Source organism: Podarcis vaucheri (genome assembly GCF_965113315.1).
Source record: "Podarcis vaucheri genome assembly, chromosome: 9".
Classification (NCBI taxonomy): Eukaryota; Metazoa; Chordata; class Lepidosauria; order Squamata; family Lacertidae; genus Podarcis; species Podarcis vaucheri.
Genome location: NC_138767.1, coordinates 22,674,727 through 22,699,913, shown reverse-complemented (window position 1 = coordinate 22,699,913; position 25,187 = coordinate 22,674,727). Strand labels below are relative to the sequence as shown.

At 43.2% G+C, this 25,187-nt stretch overlaps 2 protein-coding genes across 3 annotated transcripts in view; one reads left to right on the top strand and one right to left on the bottom strand.

The window, feature by feature from the left end:
* The window catches only part of NFKB1 (nuclear factor kappa B subunit 1), a 237,078-nt gene that overhangs the window by 80,090 nt on the left and 131,801 nt on the right, over positions 1-25,187 (bottom strand). The gene's annotated exons all lie outside the window — the stretch shown is intronic.
* The window catches only part of SLC39A8 (solute carrier family 39 member 8), a 41,993-nt gene continuing 40,154 nt past the window's right edge, over positions 23,349-25,187 (top strand). Inside the window, exon 1 of one of the 2 annotated variants that reach the window (XM_082237007.1) lies at positions 23,349-23,520. The gene's annotated coding sequence lies outside the window, so the exon portion shown is untranslated. The remainder of the gene's footprint in view (positions 23,521-25,187) is intronic. The other variant, XM_082237009.1, reaches the window with a different exon arrangement.

Below are 25,187 nucleotides of genomic sequence, written 5' to 3'. Positions count from 1 at the left end.
GAAATGGTACCGCTGATGTGTTCTGGGTGAAAGAACACCAGGCGAACAAATTCTAGAGACACATAGTGAGCGAAAGAAAGACTCTGAAAGCTAACAGCCCTTTGGGGTTGGGACAGCTTTGTCTCTCTTGCAATCAGCAGTGAATCTGGGATATCTGCTGGAGCTAAGCTGCATCTTCTGCTATGTGCACCTTGTATGTATGCGTAAGCAAGCCCCATATCACAAAATGGAAGTCATCCTCCAGTGACCTCGTTCCAAAGTGATCAGAAACTGAGCTTATAACTGCATCTCTGGTGTTTTCAATGCTTGGAGAATTGGACAGAGTGTAACAGTAGGAAGGACCCCACTGAATCAGAGCAAAGACCCATCTAGTCCAGAGTTCTGTTCCCCCAGTGACCAACCAGATACCTGTGGGAAACCCACAAACACCACCCTCCTCACTTATGGTCCTTCAGTGACCATACTGCCTCCCATACTGAAGGTAATGCATTTATTTTTTAGTTAGTTAATATACCACCATATGTTTTAACAAAAACATCTAAGTGGTTTACAAATCACAGCAGAAAGGAATCAGTAGAAGAGATACAATACAAATTCCACATTCAGAACCCAACAATATTATTACTACGACTAATCTCAATTCCACATAATTAAATAGATATAGCTAAACAATGTGCATTAATTAAACAGCCAAGAACCATCAAAACAAAATTGTGTTGGAGTACGCTGAAATGGCAAAACTGACCAGGAAGCTCAGGAACCAAGAAGACCAAAACTTCAATATAGAATGGGAAAATTTTATAATTTATCTAGGAGACCACTGTAAGCAGATGGAAACATTAGCAGGATTTTAATAACACTTGTAATAGATTATGAAATAATATGCAGTTGAAAAGGTTGATAATAGGACCCAGGGAGGGGTGGGTGGGAAGTCAGGTGATTCAGAGAAATATCTAAATATGAATATGTATTTTGCATTGTTATAATTCTACAGTTGTAAAATCAAAGCATCAAAAAACCAAAATTGTGTTATCACTTTATTTTCATTGACTGTTTCCCAAGCTTCTGAAGGCAGGGGTGGGACAACAATGTGACAGTGGGGTGGTGGTGAGAGAAGTGAGTGAAGACGAGTCATTTTGACAGTTTTAGATGTCTAAGAATGGATGGGAGGGAAAGAGAAGAATTTAGAGAGGGTGTGGATGAAACCGGCTGTGTGTAAATGGGGTATTTGGTGAGTTAGGGAAGTTTTTAAATGTTTTTTAATGTATTTTTAATCTTTTGTTGGAAGCCACCCAGAGTGGCTGGGGAAACCCAGCCAGATGGGAGGGGGTAGAAATAATTTATTATTATTATTATTATTATTATTATTATTATTATTATTATTATTATTATTCTCCCACATGCAAAGACCAGCCATGGGTGCAATGGTCAAGAAGGTGGTTTCTGCGTGTGCCGTAGAGGGAAATGAAGAGGAGATGGGGATGATCAACCTGGGAAAGTAGCCCATCTAGGAGAAGGAAAACTCTGACCCGAAACCTCCACTGCTGTGTGGGATATCTTCAAGAGCAGAAAAGGCTAAGGAGAAACCCCTACTCAAATTCAGAGTGGAGTCCATAAGACAGTACACCTCCTTCTAGGAACTCTGGCAGCCAAACTGGTACCAGATGTATTGCTCTGCTTTCCTTTGGACCACATCAGCAAGGATGAGAGGGGAGTCTTGTCCTCTGGGCAGCCCAGGACCTCCAAGCACACTGCCCAGGCTTGTGCACCAGGGAGGTCACTTCAGTGTCATTAACACAGCAGTTGGACTTCACCCCCAGAGGTGCACCATTGTTTCTTAAGACAGACGGATGCCAACATATTGTCCACAAGGAATTCAGGGCAGCAATACTCCAAGGAAATGGGAGAGGAAGCGCTCACATTTTATCCTTGCAACAACCCTCTGAGATAAATTCATCTGAGACATAATAACTGTGCCAAGGTTGAAAAATTCATGTTGGAATGAATTAAGGCCAACAGTGCAACTCTGTACATGTCCATTGTGAAACAATCCCATTGAGTTCAGTGGGTTTTATTCCCAGGTAAATGGGCACACAACTGAAGGCAAAAATTCTTGTTGAATCTCCTTCCCTTGGTGTCCTCTTTGTTGCATTCAACTGTAATTTCCTCAAGGCAGAGACCTGTCTTGTGCAGCTTCTATGCCCATCAGTTCAGAAGTGGCTCCCACAGTTAAGTGAGACTTGCTCTCATGTACGTGGGTATAGGATTTGAAACCTTTTCATACAGTCTCTAAAAATTTAAGATCGACGATAAGAAACAATGTAGTCATAACTTAAGTGAAATATACTCGGAGTCGAGTGTGGATTTCATGCTCTTTATTCAGCTCAGAGTAGTGAGGAATGGAAGTTCCCCCAAAATGTCTGCTTTATATACATTATTTATACAATGGACCCCACGTGACTGGCTAATTCTGGGATTCTCCTGTAGGCCAATCAGGTTGCGGATTCACTTCCACCCGGAGTTGGATTGGGTGGCTCCTGCGGACCAACCAGACTGCTGCATTCTGGATCCTATTGTTCTAGGACCAATCAGACTGCTGCATTTTGGATCCTATTCAACTCAGTACATAACATTAAGCATTTTCAAAACTCACAGGCGGTGGACTGAGGGTGCCTCATTTAAAAGAATACTTCAATTGACGCACCTCTTAAAACTAATCCGAAATTCAACCGTGACACTTGGGTGCAAGTGGAGAACATTCCCGTGGCATTTGTGCACTCCCGTTCTGCATCCCTCCAGAATAGGATGCAGGGGAAATAGAATCATCAACCCCCTGCAATGCCAGAATCTAAACTAGGTAATTCATGACAGATGGAGTGGAACGTTTGGAATCCTGAACTAGAGCATTCCACACAGCCACTTGTTTTTTGTTTTTTTTCCAGGTCCCACTCAGGTTGTTTCTAATGTAGATCACTCCATGAGAAAACAACATAGTGACTGAGACCTCTTGTGTGCCCTTAAACTGGAACTAGAAAACTACTCATCGCAATATGTTATAACCCAAACAGTGCATGGATTTGGGGGGGGGGGCAGGCAGATGAATGGCATTTCTCTGCTGTCATTCAATCCAATAGCGGAACAGAGCCTTGCTGAAACAGAAGGAGGCTGGTTTTGAAGTTGGCACGTTCTCTGGTTTTCTCTGCATTTTGTGTCATGGGATAATACGTCCAACCTGGGGTGAATTCACAGTTGATTAATTTTCCCATTTTGTTTTGTGGAGTTTTCCCTCTTTTGGAACAATGCCCTGTCACAACTGGACGTGACTGAAGATTTCTGCATCCATAAGATTACCATCTCAGCTCCACTTGCTTTTCAGGCATGGGATGGTAGCTGCCCCTCACCATTTATAAGGATGTTTCTTAGCCTCTAAATTAGTGTCCCCCCCCACCTCTTTTCTTCTGATACCAAAAGTAACAAAATTCATAATTTTGTTGTCCTGGAATTTGAACAGAATCCACGATTTGTAAAGACAATCTTCAACATGGAAAAAGCTATAGGAAATAAATAATAATAAGAATGGTAACTTAACTGTGCCTTCAATATTATTTTCAGAGTGGTTACATCTCCACCTGCTGGTAAGCAAGAAGTATAACAAAGGGTCTATCGTTAAGCTGGTTGATAAATCTATGCATGGGCCAGCCAGTCAGTTTAGGTATCATTCAGTTTCCTGTTTTTTTCCATTCTTAAATTTAGTTCTCCATATTTCCACATCAATTTACTTTAAAAAAATGAAGTCCTCATGGGAATTCATCAGCACTTTAGTGCAATTTTCTCCTAATATAAATACATTTGTATGCAAATTTGCATAGTATACTATACACACTTTTGCATAGCAATTTTTCCTATCAAATACATTTTATATGTTATTTTCACTTATATATGCGTTTATAGGCACACATCACCCTATTATATGCAGGGCCAAAAAGTAGAGATTATGGAAGCTGTAGTCCAACAACGTCTGGAGGCTCCTGATCTACATCAGAGATCGGGAGCCCTGCAAGAGCTCCATGCAGATTCTACACTAGTATATGCATTTGTATGCAGGCATCACATTGCTGTACTATATGCATTGCACTGGAGAACTGCATTGTAAAGTTCAGAGAAGAGTTAATTTCAAAGGATGGCAACGTTTAGGTCCATGTGTTGTTTCAGAGAGTGCAAATTAGGTAAATTCATCTTTAAATGAATTCCTATGTGGATGCGGGTGGTGCTGTGGTCTAAACCACTGAGCCTCTTGGGCTTGCTGATTGTAAGATCAGCAGTTCGAATCCCCACAATGTGGTGAGCTCCTGTTGCTTTGTCCCAGCTCTTGCCAACCTAGCAGTTTGAAAGCATGCCAGTGCAAGTAGATAAATAGGTACCACTGCGGCGGGAAGGTAAATGGCATTTCCATGTGCTCTGGCACTCGTCGTGGTCCTTCGTGTGCCAGTAGTGGTTTAGTCATGCTGGCCACATGACCTGGAAAACTGTCTGTGGACAAACGCCAGCTCCCTTGGCCTGAAAGCGAGATGAGCACCACAACCCCATAGTCGCCTTTGACTGGACTTAACCGTCCAGGGGTCCTTTACCTTTACCTTTAAATGAATTCCTATGCCCATCTGAGCAGTGGGCTAGGCAGATATGTTTAAATCTCTTCCTGGATCACAGTGCTGTCTTTACTTAAACTTGAAAATCTGTTGCTCCTACCACCATCAAAGGCAGTGGGGTCCTTGGGTGAGGAAAGAAAAATGTTCTCAGGAGAACATTTTCAACATCACAATTTATCACCAGCTGAACATCATGATATACTGACATATCACAGTGTCTGAAATGAGGATGGAGCTATGTAGAGGCAATTGGCTGGCTTCACAGTTCCCCCCCCCCCCACTGGGATTCTTGCATAACACACACACACACACCCTTCTTGTTCTTCTTTGGTGATCACTCGTACCCAGTAAGATTGTCTTCCATAAACACGGTTTTAACAATGAGTCCGTAAGTGACTGTGGAGTCCAATTCTGGATCCACATGTCCTTCCACAGTGGGGACATTGGTTTCCGGGCGGGAGTTGAACACGGTGTGGATTTGCCAAGCGTACTTTCCTCTTAGCACGTTTCTCCCTTGCCTCCTGAGTTCGAGTGTCATCAAAGCCCATGACACCTTTGGTAAAGGCTGTTCTCCAACTGGAGCGCTCGCAGGCCAGTGTTTCCCAGTTGTCAGTTTTTATACAGTACAGTGGTGCCTCGTAAGACGAAAGTAATCCGTTCCGCGAGTCTCTTCGTCTAGCGGTTTTTTCGTCTTGCAAAGCAACCCTATTAGCGGCTTAGCGGAGTAGCGCTATTAGCGGTTTAGCAGTTTAGCGGCTATTAAAGGCTTAGCGGCTTAGCGGCTAAAAGGCTATTAGCGGCTTAGAAAAAGGGGGGGAAGCGAAAAAAATTGCAAGACTCACAAGACGTTTTCGTCTTGCGAAGCAAGCCCATAGGGAAATTCGTCTTGCGAAGCGCATCGAAAAACGGAAAACCCTTTCGTCTAGCGGGTTTTTCGTCTTGCGAGGCATTCGTCTTGCGGGGCACCACTGTACTACATTTTTAAAGATTTGCCTTGAGACAGTCTTTAAACCTCTTAGACAGTCTTTAAACCTCTTTAAACACCCCCCCCCATGATTGTGATATATTGCCAGGTCAAAAATTATGAAACTAATATCATGATATGGACTTGAAATCGGTTTTAGTTATGGTCTAAGAGAAAATTATATGAAAATGATATATCGATGGTATATAACACTGAGTAAGTTGGCAAAAATGTATAAATCTAAATCAAATAAGTGTTGGAAATGTAAAGAGAAAGGAGGTTCTTTTTATTATATGTGGTGGTCCTGTAGTAAGGTTAAAACTTACTGGGAAATGATAAATAATGAAAAGAAAAGGATGTTTAAAATACCCTTTGTAAAAAAACAAAAAAAGAAGCTTTTCTTTTGGGAATTATAGTGACAAAACTACTACAGCAGCAAGAATGTTACTTGCCCCAAAATGGAAAGAAGCAGAAGTCCCAGCAAAGGAAGAATGGATATAAAAACTTAGGGAATATGCAGAAAAGGTGAAACTTACTGGAAGAAGAAGAAATCAAGATAATCTTTTTACAAAAGAATGGAAATGATTTATTGAACATTTACAGATAAATTATAAACAGATAAAAGCATTGGCAGGATTATTGTAAAAACCTGCAGTTTTATAAGAGTATATATTTAAAGAAGATGAATAAATGAGTAAATTAAGTTAATTTGGATACGCAGAAGATATTAAAAACAAATTTAAGGAACTGCAGAAAGAGGGGGAAAGGAAGTCAAGTTTTGAAATGTCAAACTGATTGTAGAATGAGTGAAATGTATAAAATTAGTGAAATTTACAAACTTGAAAAGTATAGATAGATAGATAGACAGACAGATAGATATAGACAGAAAGAAAGAAAGTGAAACTGGTTTTAGACAATAAATTGCCCAGTCCTAACACATATCATGATTCACAATATATGGCCAAGTCAAAACTATGAAACCGATACCACAATGTGGATTTCAAACCACTTTTGGATGATATATCAATATATCGCCCAGCCCTAGAGAATGGATTAACTACCTCTGGTTTAGAGCCTTGTCAGGGAACTGTATATACCTCTCTTTGGTACCAACACTTGTGGGGCCTTAATGAGTAATTGACGTTCAACAAGACAACACAGGCCAAAGTTGCATTAGTCTCTATGTAGAACACCTGCTCTGCCTGCAAGACTGTTTCCTGTCCTGCGAAATGCTGGTTTATGTAGATGGTGTCATGAATGGCATCAAGACACCAGCTGAGATTCCAGGTTGAGTCACACAACTCACTCACTTATGATTCATCCTTGAATTTGTTTAGGCTCTTCTGTGCTGAAACAAGGAGAACCTCAGAGGCAGGAAAGAAAGAAGAAAGTCCTCAGAACTGGCTGTTCCGTGCTTTAAAGGAAATGTGCGGCTTCTAAATCATGTTGAAACAGAAACACTAAGCATGAGAAGAACAGCCCCGGAAACCATGGTGAAGGGTGTGTGTGTGTGTGTGTGTGTAGGGGGCAGACTGAAGAACAGAACACAGATGCCTTTGTTGTCACACACACATATATATATATATCTCCTTTGCCACCAAGCCCATGCCAGCTTGATCTAACACTGCCAGGCTCTTACTATTTTGGAAGCTATCAGGAACTGCTTTGCAATATGTATCAAGTCTGAAATGTTCAAACCTTTTGACTGCATAGTGAAAGGGGAGGGGGAACTCTCTCTGATGTTAATTCTCCATATGAAACGCTGCCAAAAATATAAAAACCTTGAATTATGTATTTGGGGCACAATATCTGAGACTGTCATTATGAGACAGTTGCATGTCACATTAAGTTCAGCATGATTTATTATGTTTAATAGGCACAGGAACTCCTGTTAGAAAGAAACATTGGGGAACTTCCATACACTGACCCCCCCTCCACTGCACATAGGAAGCTCTCTTCCATCACTTCATGGCTTCCCCCCAAAGGATCCTGGGGCCAGGTGTTTGTTACAGGTCCTGAGAGGTCTCCTGAGACCTCTATTTCCTTCCCAGAGCTACAGTTCTCTGGGTGGTTTAGCAATCAATCCCTCTTTCCCAGGGAACTCTGGGAACTCGGAGGGAAATAGGGGGACCTTTGGTTAAAGTTAAAGATGTGTTTGACAAACTCATTCTATGCCACCTGAAGTAGCCACGGCTAAGTTCAAAGGCACTTACTCCCAAGAAACTGTGTACAGTTATGTTTTATGCTTTGTACTACTGGTTTTTTTCGGTCTTCATTGATAACAGATCAATGAATCTGCTTGGATTCTCTGTGGGCAAACAAACCCTTGTGTTGCAAAGAGAATGTCAGCAATGTTTAAGCAACACGATGACCATGTACATACGCAATAGACAATCTTTATGGTTTGAAGGAATTCTATAAAGATTGTCTATTGCATATGTACATGGTCATCGTGTTGCCTAGACATTGTTGATGGATTCTCTGTGGGGGCTGGTTATGGAGGTTGTCATGAAGAGCCCTTCCACTTCAGAATTTACCACTGAGCCATTGGTACCCAACCTCTTCTTGTTAGCCATATGCTTCCATCCTCAGTTTTGGGACCAGGAGACCTCAGTTCTACTCACCTGTTCACGAACTTGCCAATCCTAGGATGCTCAGGCCATTGTTTGTGCAGCAGCTGCTACGCAAACCTATGGAAACTGGGATGCCTATCATTTCAGTGCAGGGCTATTGAGTCTAAACTCTTGTCCTTCGCTTGGCAAACTTATTATTATTATTTAGCAGCTGTGTCCCATATTTGCTGCAGCTGACATTGGCTGTAAATCTTAAACTTTCTCCCTTCCCAATGTTGTGCCCCAAGGAAACTTGAATCTGCCAGCTCCAAGACAGCTGGATTTATACAGCATTTAAAAGCTGACATTTACTGCTATTCTTAAACCTGCCTTCCCTCTCTTGAGTTGATTTCAAAAGGTAGGCTCTTAAGTGGGTGCTGTGATAGACACTAAGCTCCTTCCAACTTTGCTTGGCTCTTTGCATTTTTTTACAGCACTCAAGCGACTGCTTGACAACCCTGGGAAAGCCAGTCCACATTTTTTCGGTGTGTCTGCCCAGAGGCTATTGAGCAGACAGTGTGCAGCTGTATCAAATAGCTTGCGCCAAAGAAAGCTGTCAAAATCTGGTGTTTTACCCAAGAAGCCATGGGAGGCACACACACACACACTTTTTAAAATAACAACGTGGCAAGGACTGTAGCTGGAGGGATGCCAGTTTTGAAAGCTCCCACATAGAAAATTAAATGTCAATCCAAGTAGAAAACTAGTAGATCAGGGAGAAAGAGTCTAACTCAGCCCTTTCACTGATGTGTTGGCTTTCTGCTTGCAGGAAGTTCCTTTGTTTTTAATACAGAGGAGCATTCAAATGTGTCATTTGAAACCTGCAGTCTGAAGAGGTACAATCCATGCCACCACCTTAGGACTAGTAGTGGGGTAGGAGAGCTGGAAATAAAAAAAAAAACACATCTGGCAACCAATGCACCCCTTTGGTTTCAGATAGCACATGGGTAAACGAGTCTAAAAAGCCCAGGGCACAAATTTTCACGACCCTCTAGTGGCTATGGTGGTTCATTAACCAGAAGTAATGTGTTTAGCATTAACTCTGGAAGCGAACACTTGATTCTGGCCAAACTAAGCCTCCTAGAGCAAATGGGCTTTTTAGATTCATCTGCCCATGTGCTATCTGAAACCCAAATGGGTGCATTGGTTGCCAGATTTAAGAAATATATCGCCATTATTTTCAGCTCTCCTGCCCCACTATTGAGCAGGGGTGGGGAAGCTGTGGCTTGTGGAACTAATGAGACCCACTTGACCTCCCCATTTGGCCCATGGGGCCATTGTGGATCTCCTGATCAGCAGCTACTCAAAACCCAGTGCATCCCTGGGACTGTGATGCACATGGAGTGGTGCCCCATCAGCTCTGAGCTTGCCAAGCCCCATGCACAGTGTTTTGCAAGACTTGAACACCAGCTGAACACCAGGGCTTTGCAGTCTGTGGCTATGCCTGTGTGGTTTGATTTCAAATTGTGCAGGCCACCCCTGCAACACTGTACACTTGGTGTTACCTGTACACCAGGTAAGTGGGCCGAGCCATCTGTCTAACTTGACCCGCTGGGTTGGGGTAGATAACAATCTGGCGTGCTGACTGGACCCAATTCCCTCCCTCTGGGCCAGAGAATGAAGAATTGTTTTATGCTTTATTCATATGAACTGCCTTGGGAGGGGTTTGTCCCAGGAAGTGGCATAGAAATATTGGAATAGATAAATACTCTGGGACTCGAACACTGTCAATTACAGATGGGGGAGATGTTCGTTCAGCCAATTTGCACTTCCTGAGCCATTAAGTGGGTGAAAACGCAGCTTTCTGTTGAAATTTGCATTCCTCTGAACTTTGCGATGCTGTTGCTCAACCCCAAAAATATGTACAAAACAGCATATATTAATGAAATTAATGTAGAAAAAAAGCACTATGTTATGGAATATTGCTTGTATTAGGAGAAATGCATGCAAAAATGTGTATGAGTTTTTGTGCTTTTTTTGTTTCGTTTTAAAGTTCACTAACAGATGTGGAATGGAGACAAACTGAACTGAAGGCTAGGAAACGATGTATATGAGAGAAGGTGAAATGGCCAAATTTGCCCATCCCTGTACAGCACCATTATACAACTTTGCTCTCTTCACTGATTGCAAAGTCCATTGATCCATTTTAGTGCTGGGATGGTTTCAGAAACATTTTTCTTGTGTCAGATGAAGATGACCCAAGCACCTCTGGACCTACAGGACCTGAATTTTTTCCCCTGTGGGCAGAAGCTGATGAACCACTGCTCTGCCGATATAATTCATGAATTTCACCTCAAGGCACTGGCAACTTCAAGTCCCTGTTGGTCTTGCTCCTAGCCATCACTGACATGTTTTCAGCATGGTGAATTAGCTCATTATTACTAGACTATTTCCTCCAGACTCGTTCTGCCTTTGGGCCATTGTCTATTGTTTTAGAAGTGCCATAATCTAGAAGGAGGCATAGCTAGGAGGAAAGAGTGGTACTGAATAGAAGTTTGTTTAGAGTGGATATTTGTATGTGTAAGTGAGTTTCTGTCTGAAAATTAAAACTGCAGAATATATATTCTTTCTCTTTGAACTTTAAAGATTCTTTCAAAATATGAGTGGTTGTTGTTGTTTTGGGGGAGAGGTGATTAAAAACATTTTTTATAGGAAACAAGCATCTTGTCAAAAGATAGCTAGCAAGTATCCAGTATTGTTTTTGCAATAAGCCTAAATATGACAATATTTAGGGACCTACAGCCTAACTGCACCAAGATATTTGGCATATCTTTGTTTTTCTGCATTATAATCTGCTTCCCATGTGAAAATCCAGTTCAGGCTGTTGAACCATGGGAATTATTCCAAGATCAAACGCCGCCATGCCTTTATTTTCCATCCTGCTGCTTTGTCAGCACCTTTGGTATTATAACGAAGAGCACCCGCTTCCTCCTTTTTATGTTCTCCTATTGAAAGATTTCTATCTAGGTCACATTAACCAGTGAATACATGCAAGGAGAATACAGCTTTCTCTCTTTTCTGGGATACAGCTGCCATCTAGCGGTCAGTTGCACAATTGTCTCATTAGAAGACGCCATGTTGTGAACAAGGATGTGATGAAATAGCTTCTGGTGGTTCGGATCATGTTTTGGCTTTTCTGGAAAGGAAACAGCATCAGTTTTTCATGAGTTAGTTGCACACTGTGTGCTGACAATGGCATATTCACTGCTAGCATGCGCTTATATCATCTTATACTGATGTGGGGAAGAGATATGGAGATGCCAGCAGCAGCTAGGGAGGTTGGAGATGAAAGCAGGAGCAGAAATTGTCACAACTTTCAAGTTTGTCCATGATCAGGAATGGAATCCACTTAAGCAAATACAAGCTATTGTTGTTTTTCGTTTGCAAATATTTGCATATGCGATTATAGTTTTTTTCCTGCATTTAAATTCTCCCCTTCCATTTAAATGCACTGAAGTTAATTACATAATTAATTGCACAATTAATTATGTTGGGTTTGGCCATAGCAGCTAGCAAGACAAATAATGTAGGTTTTAGCTGCAGCGGAACGGAAACAGGACTGCTGGGTTTGTTTTTTACTTATTATTTCTTAAAATTTATATACCGCTTGATTGTAAAACAAACAAACATCAAAGATGCCTGCATTTCTGGACTGTGTGAACAAAAGGTGAACCATTCTGGAAGCCCTGCAAACACCATCTTGGTAGTCAAGATAACCCCAGAATTAACTGGTAGTTGTAGCAATGAGCTCATATATGTTTATATTCACTTGCTTTGATATAAGCTAATTGGCTTGCTTTGATGTTCAGGACAGATAAAGGACAGGATTCCACTATCCCAGTCAGTCACTCTGAAGCAACAGACTGAATGGTATGGGAAGGAAATTGGTAAGACCTGATACCAGGTATCTGATACCAGAATCCTTGCAGATTGTCTTAACTGGGAGATGTGGGCTCCCAGATTCCAAATTCATATCGTGCACATTCAAGAAACTCCAGTGGTTCTTTGTGGACCGAATGCTGAGGAGATCTCACTTCAAATAATACACTTCCCCCAATTCAGCCTGTGTGGTGGGGCAGAGCTGCCCTCCTGACTGATGGGGCCTGACAGCAGTGAAGCTGGGGCTGTTGGTGCACATGCACAGCCCTGACCTTGCTGTTGCCCTGCCCCACCCCAGCCCCACCCAGTTAAAACTACATTGACCCCAGTGTTGGGACATTGCTTGGCTCTGTCCAGCCACATGGAACTCTAGGCCTATGAAGACTTGGAATGTGCAATGGTGGGATGGAAATATACCATTTCACCAGGCTCCCAGCAAATCTACTAGCTCCCAGCCCTGTGTGTTTGATGGCCAGGTGCCCTACTTTACAGAAGAAAGTCCACTGTATGAAAGTGCCTTCTGTTTGAAAGGCTGTCTGGTCCAACTCTAGTTTAAAGATAAAGAAAGCAGGGAGAGCAAGCTGATTTGTACTGAGCCAGACCGTTGGCCCATCTAGACCAGTACAATAATACATTGGTTTCCACACGGCTTAGTTGCCAAACAAATTGGCTCCTGAACACCGCAAACCTGGAAGTAAGTGTTCTGGTTTGTGATTTTTTTTCCCCGGAAGCCAAATGTCCAACATGGCTTCCGATTGAGTACAGGATTCTCCTGCAGCCAATTGGAAGCCGCTCCTTGGTTTTCGAACAGTTTCAGGAGTCAAACGGACTCCTGGAATGGATTAAGTTTGAGAACCAAGGTACCACTATATTGTCAACACCAAATGACAAGTGGAAAATGCTTAGCTAGCAAAGATATTGACCCAAGAACGAAGATAACATGCAACAAATGGAATGGGGAATAAAAAATACTTCTGGATTCTCAAGCACGATGACAAAGGGGCAAGAAAATTATATGGTTTAACAACCATCTGCCTGTCTCTTATCCTCATAACAGCCTCAGTATGTCTGTAAGGTAACAGTCAGCACTTTTTCATGTTATCTTAAAACATGTTTTTCTGCACCTCTAACTTCCAAGCTGCTGCTTTCTTACACCTTTACTTTTAGTGATGTGGTAAGTAAGCCAGGAAATCGCTGTTCTCATCATCCTTATGCATTGTTTCCATTACACATTTTTCGCTGAGGAGCAAAGAAAGGGTTGTCTCATCATTGCTGGGCATTTAAGATCATGATGAACATTACCAGAGGATTATCTTTAATCACAGTTTAGCATTTTGCCTCGTCACCCCTGTAAAGCTTATAAAACCCTGTTTTGCTTTAGTAAATACAGGAAGCCATAAGATATATGATGTCCATTGCTTTTTGCATCTACATCTGTGCTGCTAGTTCAGCTTTGAACATGGGAAAATTGGGTTTGTGTTGGCCCATCTTCTTGGACACACTCACCGGGTTCAGCTTCTCATTTGTGCATTGGGGTTCATGTTTTCCTAGGGACCAAAAGGGAGCACAAAAAGGGTCTACGGAAGTTGGACTCTACACTTGTAGGCTCCTATGGAAATATGAACTCATACACATGATGGCAGGAGGGGGCATGAATGACATGGATGGCATGGTGTAATCCTGATTCTCACCCTGCATAGATTTTGGTCATCGTAGGGATGGTAAGTTACACATGCCCACCCAATCCAATAGGAGGAAATACCTGACTAAGGATGTATATCGTAAAAACACATTTCTCCCGGCTAAAGGGTCTGATCCAGAAAGTGCATGCAGTATGTAAGGTAAAGGTAAAGGACCCCTGGACAGTCAAAGGGGTTGTGGTACTCATCTCACTTTCAGGCCGAGGGAGATGGTGTTTGTCCACAGACAGCTTTCCGGGTCAAGCGGCCAGCATGACTAAACCACTTCTGTGACAGGACACTGTGACAGAAACCAGAGTGCAGGGAAATGCCATTTACCTTCCCCGCCACAGCCTATTTATCTACTTGCACTGGCTTGCTTTCGAACTGCTAGGTTGGCAGGAGCTGGGGCAGAGCAATGGGCGCTCACCTCGTCACAGGGATTCGAACCACCAACCTTCTGATCGGCAAGCCCAAGAGGCTCAGTGGTTCAGGCCACAGCACCACCCACATCCCTATACAGTATATATAGTACCATTAGGAACATAAGAACCCATCTGGTACAGTATCTCACAGTGGGCAAACAGCTGCCCACGGGAAGCCTGAGTGCAATATTGCTCTCTCCACTTGCAATTTCCAGCAACTGGTATTCAGAAGCCAGCGTGGTGTAGTGGTTAAGAGCGGTAGACTCTTAATCTGGTGAACCAGGTTTGCATCTCTGCTTTTGGTTTGTTTCTATTTTTACCCACTTTGCTATCTCTTAACAGAAAATGTTATTAATAACATAACACCAAGTGTAAAAACATAAAAGTAACAGTAAATACACCATCATATTTCACTATCTTCTAAACATTTTCTAATGCTAATAATGTGAATGCTTATTTAAATCCTGCCATCAAGTCTATTGACTTTCATTGTTTCTGCAAATATAATATGAATGGTTCCCAATCTTTTTTGAAGTCTCTGTTGTCTTTTTCTCTTAGTCTATCTGTCATTTTTGCCAGTTCCACATAGTTCATCAACTTATCTTGCCATTGTTCTTTAGTTGGTATTTCTCCAGTCTTCCAATTTTGTGCAATCAACATTCTTGCTGCTGTAGTGGCATACATAAATAAATTCCTTGTTTCATTTGGTATGTCTTGACCTAAAATACCTAACAAAAAGGCTTCTGGTTTTTGTTTTTTACAAAAGTTATTTTCAACATTTTCTTCAATTCATTATATATCATTTCCCAGTAGGGTTTTACCTTTTTACAATCCCACCACAGGTTCCTCCCTGAACAGATATGAATGGGACCATGCATATCCCCCCGAGGATCATGGCAGGAATGTGGAATTGCCAGACCATGGCCTGGATGCAGGCTGCAGAAGATTCCCACCCTCTCTTCCAGGAAAAGCTGAGGTCAAGCACAAGAGAGCATTCCTGAGTCAAACAGAAACCAAAGGCAGAGTCATGGGGCAGATGTTGGCAGCTAGGAAGATCAGCCAGAAGGAAAGCCAGGTGGCAAGTATAGGGGCTGAAATATGGCCCATCCCCCAAGACCCTATCCAAAATCTATTTAAGCCTGCTCTCCTCTCTAGGAACTCTTTACTATTGAGGAATGCAGTTACTCCCGAAGAGCCCTTTGCTCTTTGCACAGAGCCACTGGGCTCTCAGATGCACATCCCTTCATGGAACAACTGCCGACCTGGACCTTCTGGTGCCAATGCTTCTGAGAGATGGGTGGTGATTCAGTTTCCCCTTCCTTCTTAGATCATGGAATCATAGAATTGTAGGGAAATGATATATAATGAGATGAAAAAGATGTTCAAATATACATTTATTAAGAATCCAGAAGCATTTTTACTTGGCATTGTAGGAGATGATATAAACAGAAAGTATTGTAAGTTGTTTTTATATGCAATGACGGCAGCAAGAATATTATTGGCACAAAAATGGAAGCAAGAAGAACCACCGACGAAAGAAGAATGGAGGATGAAATTGATGGACTATGCAGAATTAGATAAACTAACAGGAAGGATTCGAAACCTGCGGGACCAGAGATTCTCAGAAGACTGGAGTAAATTTACGGACTATTTGAAAAGCAATTGTGATGAACAGATCACGCTAGTAAGTTTGCAAGAAGTTTTGTAAGGTGAATTATTTGAAATATTGCAAAAAAGACAATGAGGAGAATTATTAGTTAAGGATAATTAAAGGTAATACGAAATTAATAAATGCATAATAAGGGATAAAGAATGGAAAATCATCAGAGATGTTGACAGAAGTCTAAAAATATTGTAGAAGATGAGAAATAATGTTGTATGAATGTTGGAATTAATATGTTAAAAAATTAATAAAAATGTGTGTGATAATAATAATAATAATAATAATAATAATAATAATAATAATAAAAAAATAAATTTTATTTATATCCCGCCCTCCCCAGCCGAAGCCGGGCTCAGGGCGGCTAATAACACTAAAATAGTGCAATATTATAAAAACATCATAAGAATTAATTAAAATCAAAATTGATGGCAACCATAAACTAAAGTACAGTGGTGCCTCGCAAGACGAAATTAATTCGTTCCGCAAGTTTTTTCTTCTTGCGAGTTTTTCGTCTTGCGAAGCACGGTTTCCCATAGGAATGCATTGAAAATCAATTAATGCGTTCCTATGGAAACCGCTTGCCAGGCTGGCGGTGCGGAGAAGGGCTTTTCTCCCCACCGCAAGCCTTCAGGACAGGTATGGGAACAGAGGGGAAGGGGCGCAGCGCTTCTCTTCTGTTCCCGGGGCTTGCGGTGGGAGGAGGGTTTTTCCTCCCCACCGCCAACATTCAGAACAGCATTCTGAATGTTGGCGGTGGGAAGGAAAACCCTCCTCCCACCGCCAGCCTTCGGAGGAGCCTTCCGAAGGCTGGCGCGGGGAGAAGGGCTTTCCGCCCCACCGCCAGCCTTCGGAGGAGCCTTCCGAAGGCTGGCGCGGGGAGAAGGGCTTTCCGCCCCACCGCCAGCCTTCGGAGGAGCCTTCCGAAGGCTGGCGCGGGGAGAAGGGCTTTCCGCCCCACCGCCAGCCTTCGGAGGAGCCTTCCGAAGGCTGGCGCGGGGAGAAGGGCTTTCCGCCCCACCGCCAGCCTTCGGAGGAGCCTTCCGAAGGCTGGCGCGGGGAGAAGGGCTTTCCGCCCCACCGCCAGCCTTCGGAGGAGCCTTCCGAAGGCTGGCGCGGGGAGAAGGGCTTTCCGCCCCACCGCCAGCCTTCGGAGGAGCCTTCCGAAGGCTGGCGCGGGGAGAAGGGCTTTCCGCCCCACCGCCAGCCTTCGGAGGAGCCTTCCGAAGGCTGGCGCGGGGAGAAGGGCTTTCCGCCCCACCGCCAGCCTTCGGAGGAGCCTTCCGAAGGCTGGCGCGGGGAGAAGGGCTTTCCGCCCCACCGCCAGCCTTCGGAGGAGGTCTGAGGACAGTGGGGAAGACGTGCTGCGCTTCCCCGCTGTCCCGGAGATTTCCCTATGGGCTTTCGTTTTGCGAAGCGCCTCCAAAACGGAAAACCCTTTCGTCTAGCGGGTTTTCCATCTTGCGAGGCGTTTGTCTTGCGGGGCACCACTGTATTGTAAAGATTGCCAAAGGAGGGAGTCAGGCCGCGCCCTGACCAAAGGCCTGGTGGAACAGCTCTGTCTTGCAGGCCCTGCGGAAAGATGTCAAGTCATATATATATATATATATATATATATATATATATATATATATATAGAATCATAGAATTCTAAAGTTGGAAGGGATCCCAATGGTCATCTAGTCCAATCCCCTGCAATGCAGGAATCTCAACCAAGGCATCTATGGGAGCACCTCTGCTGGAGAAGGCCCTTCTGGGCAATACTCCTGTGACCCAATGAAACACCTGCAAGTTAAGCATTTTGGGAAAGTTTTTTTGATGAATTAAGTCGCTGTGGAGCTGTGTGATATCACTGCTGCTTGGAAATTATTGGAGATCGTCCATGAAGTTAAATACCTGGGTGTGAGCTGGGTCTCTTGAGCAAGAAATTGCTGCATATTGAGGGTTATTTCTTCATTCAGGAAACTCCTTCTCTTTGGAAAGGCATTCCTTTACACTGTTTTGTGTACCTGAAAGAAACTTTACCCGAAAACCTGTTGCACTCTGTGCCAGCTTGTAACCTGGGATGCTTTCATTTGTTTTGCAATACCTAAGAACATGCAAAGATTGGGAACAGGAGAAGTTGTTGACCCGACAATTTGTAATGAGTCTCACGAAGGGCCAAACTAGACATAACAGAGCCAATTTACTGCATCTCTATTCTCCTTACACTTCTGCAGGGAAGGGGAGATATGAATTGGGACCATAGCATAGTGGAATGAGGGTCTGTAACCTTTGCTTTTGCACTGTTTTCTCAATTTAAATCCCCCCATATGCTATTTGACTTGTTAGGAAAAGCATGCATGCTCACGTCATGTTTTTCCTAATGGGGCAACAGCTTAGGGAGCAATCTTCATTGGGAAAACAGAGCCATTCCTGATTGCACCCCTTCCCTGTGGCTTCCATTTGCAAAAGCTGAAAGAGAAAAGACATATTGTTGCCTATCACCCCAATCCCTGAGTGGTGTGAGATTCCAGAGGTTCCGGGTGCTTACCCAGGGTTTATGTTTGCTTTTGGAAACGAGGCACAAGAGAGAAAGTGGTGTCTTTATGATTGTCAGGGAACTGCCATCAGGACAGGGGCAGGAAACAGTGGGGCAGTTGTGTTACAGGGAGTCTCCGAAAATCTTGTGAAGCAGTTCTTTTTCCGGTGATGAGGAAACCCCACCTCCAGTTGTGCTGGTCCCGTGGGTCAACCGAGAGGCGAGGTCCGAGTCCAGTCCAAGGTCGAAGGAGCAATATAGAGGCAGTCCGTAAAAGGGGAAGCTGGGTGCAGGTCAGGGAGTCCGGTGAGGTCAGGAGCGCTGGCAGGAGAGCAGGACAGGGTTCAGGCAGGAACAGGCAACCTACAAAGTTGCTCCTGCAACTTGGGACTGGGCTGGCTGGCTTTTATCTGCCCCGAGGCATAGGGCAGCCCCGATCCTCAGGTGACTCGCCTCTCCTGGCCTGGAGGCGATCACTCCTCCTGCAGGAACTTAGTTCCCTCCACCTCTCTGCCCTGAGCCTCTGCAGCTCAGGAGAGGCTGGAGGGTTACTGGACCCAGAGGCAACCTCAGCTTCCTCTGACGGGGCTGAGAGTGGAGCACCTGCAGGCAATGGGTCCTCCATCACCTCAAGGGCCAGAGCAGACTCAGCTGGAGCCTGCACCTGAGGATCCAGCACAGGTGAGGACCCTTCAGGCTCAAGCCCCAGCCCCGGCTCAGCTGGTTCTGGAGGCGGGGACTCCTGTGCAGGCTGGGATTCCTCAGGTTCAGCCTCTGAGTCCGAATCCCAGGCCATCACACCAGTGACAAAGAGGTGAAAGGACCAGAGGATGCTGGTAGGAGCCTCAACACCGCTCCTGGCAAAGCTGGCCAGGAGGGAAGCACGCCCCTTCCATCGCCCACCCTGCGCAGAAGTCTAAAGCGCAAAGAGGGAAGGAAAAGGCTGGGTGAAACGAGACTTTTATGCTGGGGGAGGTTCAGGAAACAAGCACTCCCGGATTCTGCTAGCGACTGAGGCAGACATGAACTTTGAGGTTCTCCACTGTAAATAGTTTTGCACCTAAATAAAACCTGTAAAAGACAGGTCAGAGTCCTGCCTGGTTACTCGTGAGCACCCACCTTTGCCATCTGACAATGATATATGGCTTATTTGCAGATATCTACAACCTGAGCCTACGATGAAGGGGCTCACAGCATTAACACCCCAAAAGGGTCTTGTTTCTCCCATAGCTGCAGTCTTCGATTCAGACTCTTTCTCTGCCATTCCAGCCTCAGTTTTCTTCCAGCTCCTGGCTCACATAACTTCATTCTAGACTCAAGCTTTGTCCTTCTAACTACCTGCGAGTTGCCCACCCATTTGCCATCTCCCACAGAGCCCCTTAATCCCCCTTAATGGCTCATCGCTCAGGTGATCACCTCATCAGAAACTAGCCTGTCTTATATTTGAACACTTGCTGGATCCAGGGATTAGAGGTATTGGGCACCCAGCTTAACACACACACACTCACACTCATAACACTATATTCACATGTCTCTGTTGTCATGGGGCTATTGTGGGAAAGGGGTTATTGTGCTGAACTAAGACTTGTGACTTTGGGACAGTCACATTCTCCAAGCCTAACCTACCCCAAAGGGTTGTTGTATTCATGAAGCTGGTTACTAGCTCCCAGTTTCTTGTTCCCAGTTCATTTATTCACCATACTTGCATAGATGACAGTCAACAGCATGTCCTCAAGCCAGCTTACAGAACAATGAATAAAATGCAATATTAAAAGTACAATAAAAGGATGAAAATGGAAGAATCCAAACCATAAAAACACTCAGATGCAATATTAAAAAACCCCTACTTTGTAGGAACAGAAAAATAAAGCCCATAGTTGAAGATCGACAACAACTAGAGGACTCCATATTAATACCCCTAAGTATATACCACTAATATACATAGTGAGCAGGCTGCATAGACAGCATACATTTAAGGCACATTATTTCTCCAAAGAATTCCAGGAACAGGAGTTTACCCCTCCCAGAGCTACAATTCCCAGCACTTTCAACAAACTACAATTCCCAGGATTCTTTGAGGAAACAAATGTGCTTTAAATGTATTCAGCCGTATTGGGCACATATCAGTCATATTAAATATACCCCCTCCCTCAAGAATCCTGGCTACTATGGTTTACTAAGGGTGCTAGGAATTGTAATTATGTGAGGTGCAAACTACAGTTCCCAGGAAAGGAATGTGTCTCAAATGAATGGTGTATACATGGCCTAAGACTCTTTAATGCAGGATAAAAGCAAACTATGCTCCAGATCTCTCAATCTCTCTTTCCCCCGTTCCCTCCCTTAAAAAACCCCCCTTCTATATGGATGGAAGAATTTGGGATTTTCCCTCACCAGATGTAACATCATTTCACTGAAAGGTAAACGAACTGAACTCAGATAGGCCCTAGCATGACTATGGCACTCCCAGCTTCTAGTAAATCTAATTATATTTTAACAAAGGTTAAGCCAAGTCAGCACTGGATCACTAACAGTCTAAGCACCCTGCAAAAGTAGAGGATAAAATTGTCTGCTTGCTGACTGATTACTATGACATTATTTCCCACAATGCATCTCCCCCATGCAGGATTTTGAGGGACGTGACTCAGCCCTTTAACCCGTTTGTTCGTATCGTCATTTACACATATAATCAAGGTCGTTTAGTTTATTAAATGGCATACCCGAGATTCAAGGGCTAAACATGGGTGGCTAACACTGGCGTAATGCAGTCACTATGACCAAACTCTTTTGTTCAAATGCTATAATCTTCATCATCTGTTCACCAGGCGGCCTTAGGCAAGCCACTATTTCTCAGTCTCAGTCTCTCTCCCTGTCTCCACCCCTTCTTCTGCAAAAACAGGGATAATAATATCTGCTTAACGTACAGGGTGGTTGTAAAGCTTACTGAGAGGCATATGTGAAGTGCTTGTTATACCCTAAAGTGTTATTCAACAGGAACAATAATAAACACATTTAAAAGTCTATAATGCAGAAGAATATGTTACGATTTTTTTAAAATAAATGGCCATGCTATACAAAGCAAAAACATAGGGGGACTCCAGTATGAGGAAGGATCAGCAATCTACCTGAAATTGTCACATATTGTTTAGTGATCGTAAGGAATCACAGGGTTTCTTAGGAATGTGCTCCTCTCTTATCACAGTCACAGTTCAATCCTATGCATGCTTACCCAGAAGTACTATATTTAATAAGACTTACTCCCAGGTCAGTCTGAAGTAAAAGTGTGAGGAACCTCTTGTTGGACCCAGCCATCAGCCCCAGTCAGCACAACCCAGTTGTCAGGGATGGTCCATTGCCATCCACCCAGATCCCAGCCACTGTAATTGTGGGTTTTGGCTGCTATCCCATGCCATACTGAACTCAACGGGACTTATTTCTGAGTAGACAGGTACAGGAAGGCAATGCTACCCTACCTTCCAACCTATTTTCAAACGAGTACCTAACTTCAGTTCACTATATGGAGATACTTTCAGGCAGCAGCTGCAGAATGAGCTGTAGATTCAGGCAAAGGGACATCATTCTCAATTGCCCCCAAACCTGGATGAAGATGCATCTTTTAATCCAAAACCGATTGGCTGTTTGAATCAACCTGGCAAAGTAGTTTTTCTACATGTAATGAAGATATGGAATTTGCTTTACTACTAGGTGGCCAGAAGCCAAAGAGGAACAAGGAAAGGCGCCATTGGTCCATCTAGCTCAGCGTTGTCTACTCTGATTGGTGGGTTTCAGGTAGGGTTCTTTCCCAGCACTACCTAGAGATGCCCTTTTAAAACTTCTATAGAAGAGGAAAGTACTCAAGTTCTGCTTGCTAGTTTCCCATAGGCACCTGGTTGACCACGGTGAGAACAGGATGCCAGACGAAGGTCTGATCCAACAAGCTCTTCCTATGTTCTTATGTACATCAACAACACAGGAGCTCTGCTCTTGTTTGTGTAGCTGGTGATGACCATTAGCTCAGATGGCTTCATTTGGGATTTGAGACATTCAAAGAGGAGATCTATTAAAAAACTGTTAAAAACACAAAAGCAGCAAATAGATTTAAAACAAAATCCTAACAACAAGTTGGAAAAAAAACAACCTTTTATTCAGTTCTGAAAGACCCATTTATTTGGTTAGGAAAGCTTATCAGAACAAAAATGTCCTCAACTCTTTCTGGAAAGTGCAGATAAGCGGACACTTGTGGTATCTCAGCAGGACTGCTAATTCATAGAACATGGGCAGCTGCACTCAAAGCCCTGCTCTGAATTACTGTGGAGCAAGCTTCTGAGATCTTTGGAACTCCAAGTTGCTCAAGGTGGCAGAAGTAGTTCTCCCTTTCTTCATTTTAACCCTGCAACAACTCTGTGAGGGAAGTTCAGCTGGGAAGCAGCAACTAGGTCACTCCTGGCTCTGTGTGGAGTTGAATCCTGATCTCCCTTCACTCTTCGCTGCTGCAGCATAGCGACTCTTCTCCATCATTAGTCATCATGGCTTTTGGAGCTTCTGTGTACCAGCAGTTGGAGAATAAACCTGTTTGCCTTGTTGTCAAATGAGTGGCATTTGCTTGCAGTTTCTTCATTTAGTGAAATCAGAGGTGGGAAACTTGACAGGTAAAACCACAGGCTACGTGCGATCTTAATGTGAGACACAGAAATGTCTGCTTATGTGAATTTGGCATGTAGCCCATCATAATCCTTAAGGGATGCTCCATTCTTGGTTTTTAGAGGAGCACATGCTGTTCTTCTGTTTGAGAAAGCAAGAACCCTGCAACAACCTGTGCTAGTGTTCAACTAGCTTCTTTTATCAGAGAAGTACATCGCTGCTATTATGCATGCCTTGTAGTTCTGGTTTTGCCAGCTCCTTAACAAGAGTCTCTAGCCCATGCATGTAAGCGTCATATGGTGTAATATCTTTGCTGTCAACCATTCCTTCTGCCATACATACCAGGGCAGGCAGATCAAGAGGCCAGGAGCTTTTGATGCTACTCCTGAAAAATAAGTGTGACAATTACAACAAAATGCTCACACTGCAGGACTAGAGAAATGCGCATCTTCTGCCTTGATTTCAACAGGTGCAGGCTTCCTCTCATCTGGAACAGGTACATCATCATCATCATCATCATCATCATCATCATTACCAAACCATTAAATGCTTGCAGTGGCGGAAAAGCTTGAGCAATTGCTCTTCATCAGATTAACTAACTGAATTACAATACAGCCATTTTAAAATGCTATTTTATCAGTAGAAGACATTCCAAATTAAAAAACAAAAACCGTTCAAAGTATATATTTTATTTCTGCTATCAAGATGACCCCAAAGGATCAAAATTTACAATATGCACACAATACTATTTAAGAATTGTGAAATGTTTAACCAAGCTGGTATTTCCTTAAATTCTAAATTGAAAGTTTGTTAATCTGTAGATTTAATGCAGCATTTTTGTTGTCAGATAAGGTTTCATATTGCTTGCCTTTTCTTATCATACTTGTTTTTATCTCATGTCAGCTACACTGATCTTGCTTTTTGGGAGAAAAGCGTACTACAGATAAAGAATGAAGACAATAATTTGCTGACATACACAAATCTTTGGGAGGTGTGTAATGGGATTTCCATTTATCCTGCACATGTAAAGCTCTCCCAAAGATACTGTCTTTTTATTTTCACATAAATGCTGTTTTGACTTCAGTGCACTGTTTTATGCTGTGAAAGTGTGTGTGTGTGTGTGTGTGTGTGTGTGTGTGTGTGTGTGTAAAGTTAAAAATAATAGCTGGGCAGTTATGTGTGTGGGATATATATATATATATATATATATAGAGAGAGAGAGAGAGAGACAGACAGACAGACAGTAGTGGTTAAGAGCAGTGGACTCGTAATCTGGTGAACTGGGTTCGGTTCCCTGCTCCTCCACATGCAGCTGCTGGGTGACCTTAGGCTAGTCACACTTCTCTGAAGTCTCTCAGCATCACTCACCTCACAGAGTGTTTGTTGTGGGGGAGGAAGGGAAAGGAGATTGTTAGCCACTTTGAAATTCCTTAGGGTAGTAAAAAAGCGGAATATCAAATTTAAACTCTTCTTCTTCTTATTCTTCTTCTTCTTCTGAACAGGGGTGTGTGAATGTAGCAGTTTCTGAATATGGAATAGACACAAGGAGTATTGCTTTAAAAATGCACACGCAGAACGTATTTGTGGTTCTCTGTGCATCTTTTCTAAAATTGCAAATGGATAGCTGTGTTTGCCTATTTTAGCAAAAACAATTCAGAATCGTGTGACACCTTGGTGACTAATCCATTTACTGTGGATGAACTGTCATAGGTCAGAGTTCATGATGCATGAAGTGGTGCCTGAGTACAGAAAGAGAGAGAAAAAAGGCCATTTCACAAAGGAAGGTCCAGAGTTCAAACACTGCAAGAGATAGCTGTAGCCGGGGCATCTTGGCTCGTTGCAGGTCACAAATGAATGCAGAATCCAATGGCACAAACAAGATGCAGTCAGTGTGGGCATGTGACTTAGTCCTAACTAACTGGCAGCTGTAGATAATAAACAGACATTGCAAAACCAAGTTCTTCTGAAGCATATTCTTTTGGGAAAGTGAAATATCCACCCCTCCCCTTTCCCCATTGTTATTGCTCAAGAAATACGATGCAATAGTAAGCACAGTTGAAAACTCAGCACAACAAGTAGATTTATAAACTGACCATCTATTGCACTAAAAACCAGCATTGGCTTCCAGATGTTGGCCTAAGCTCTAGCCAAGATACCAATGTG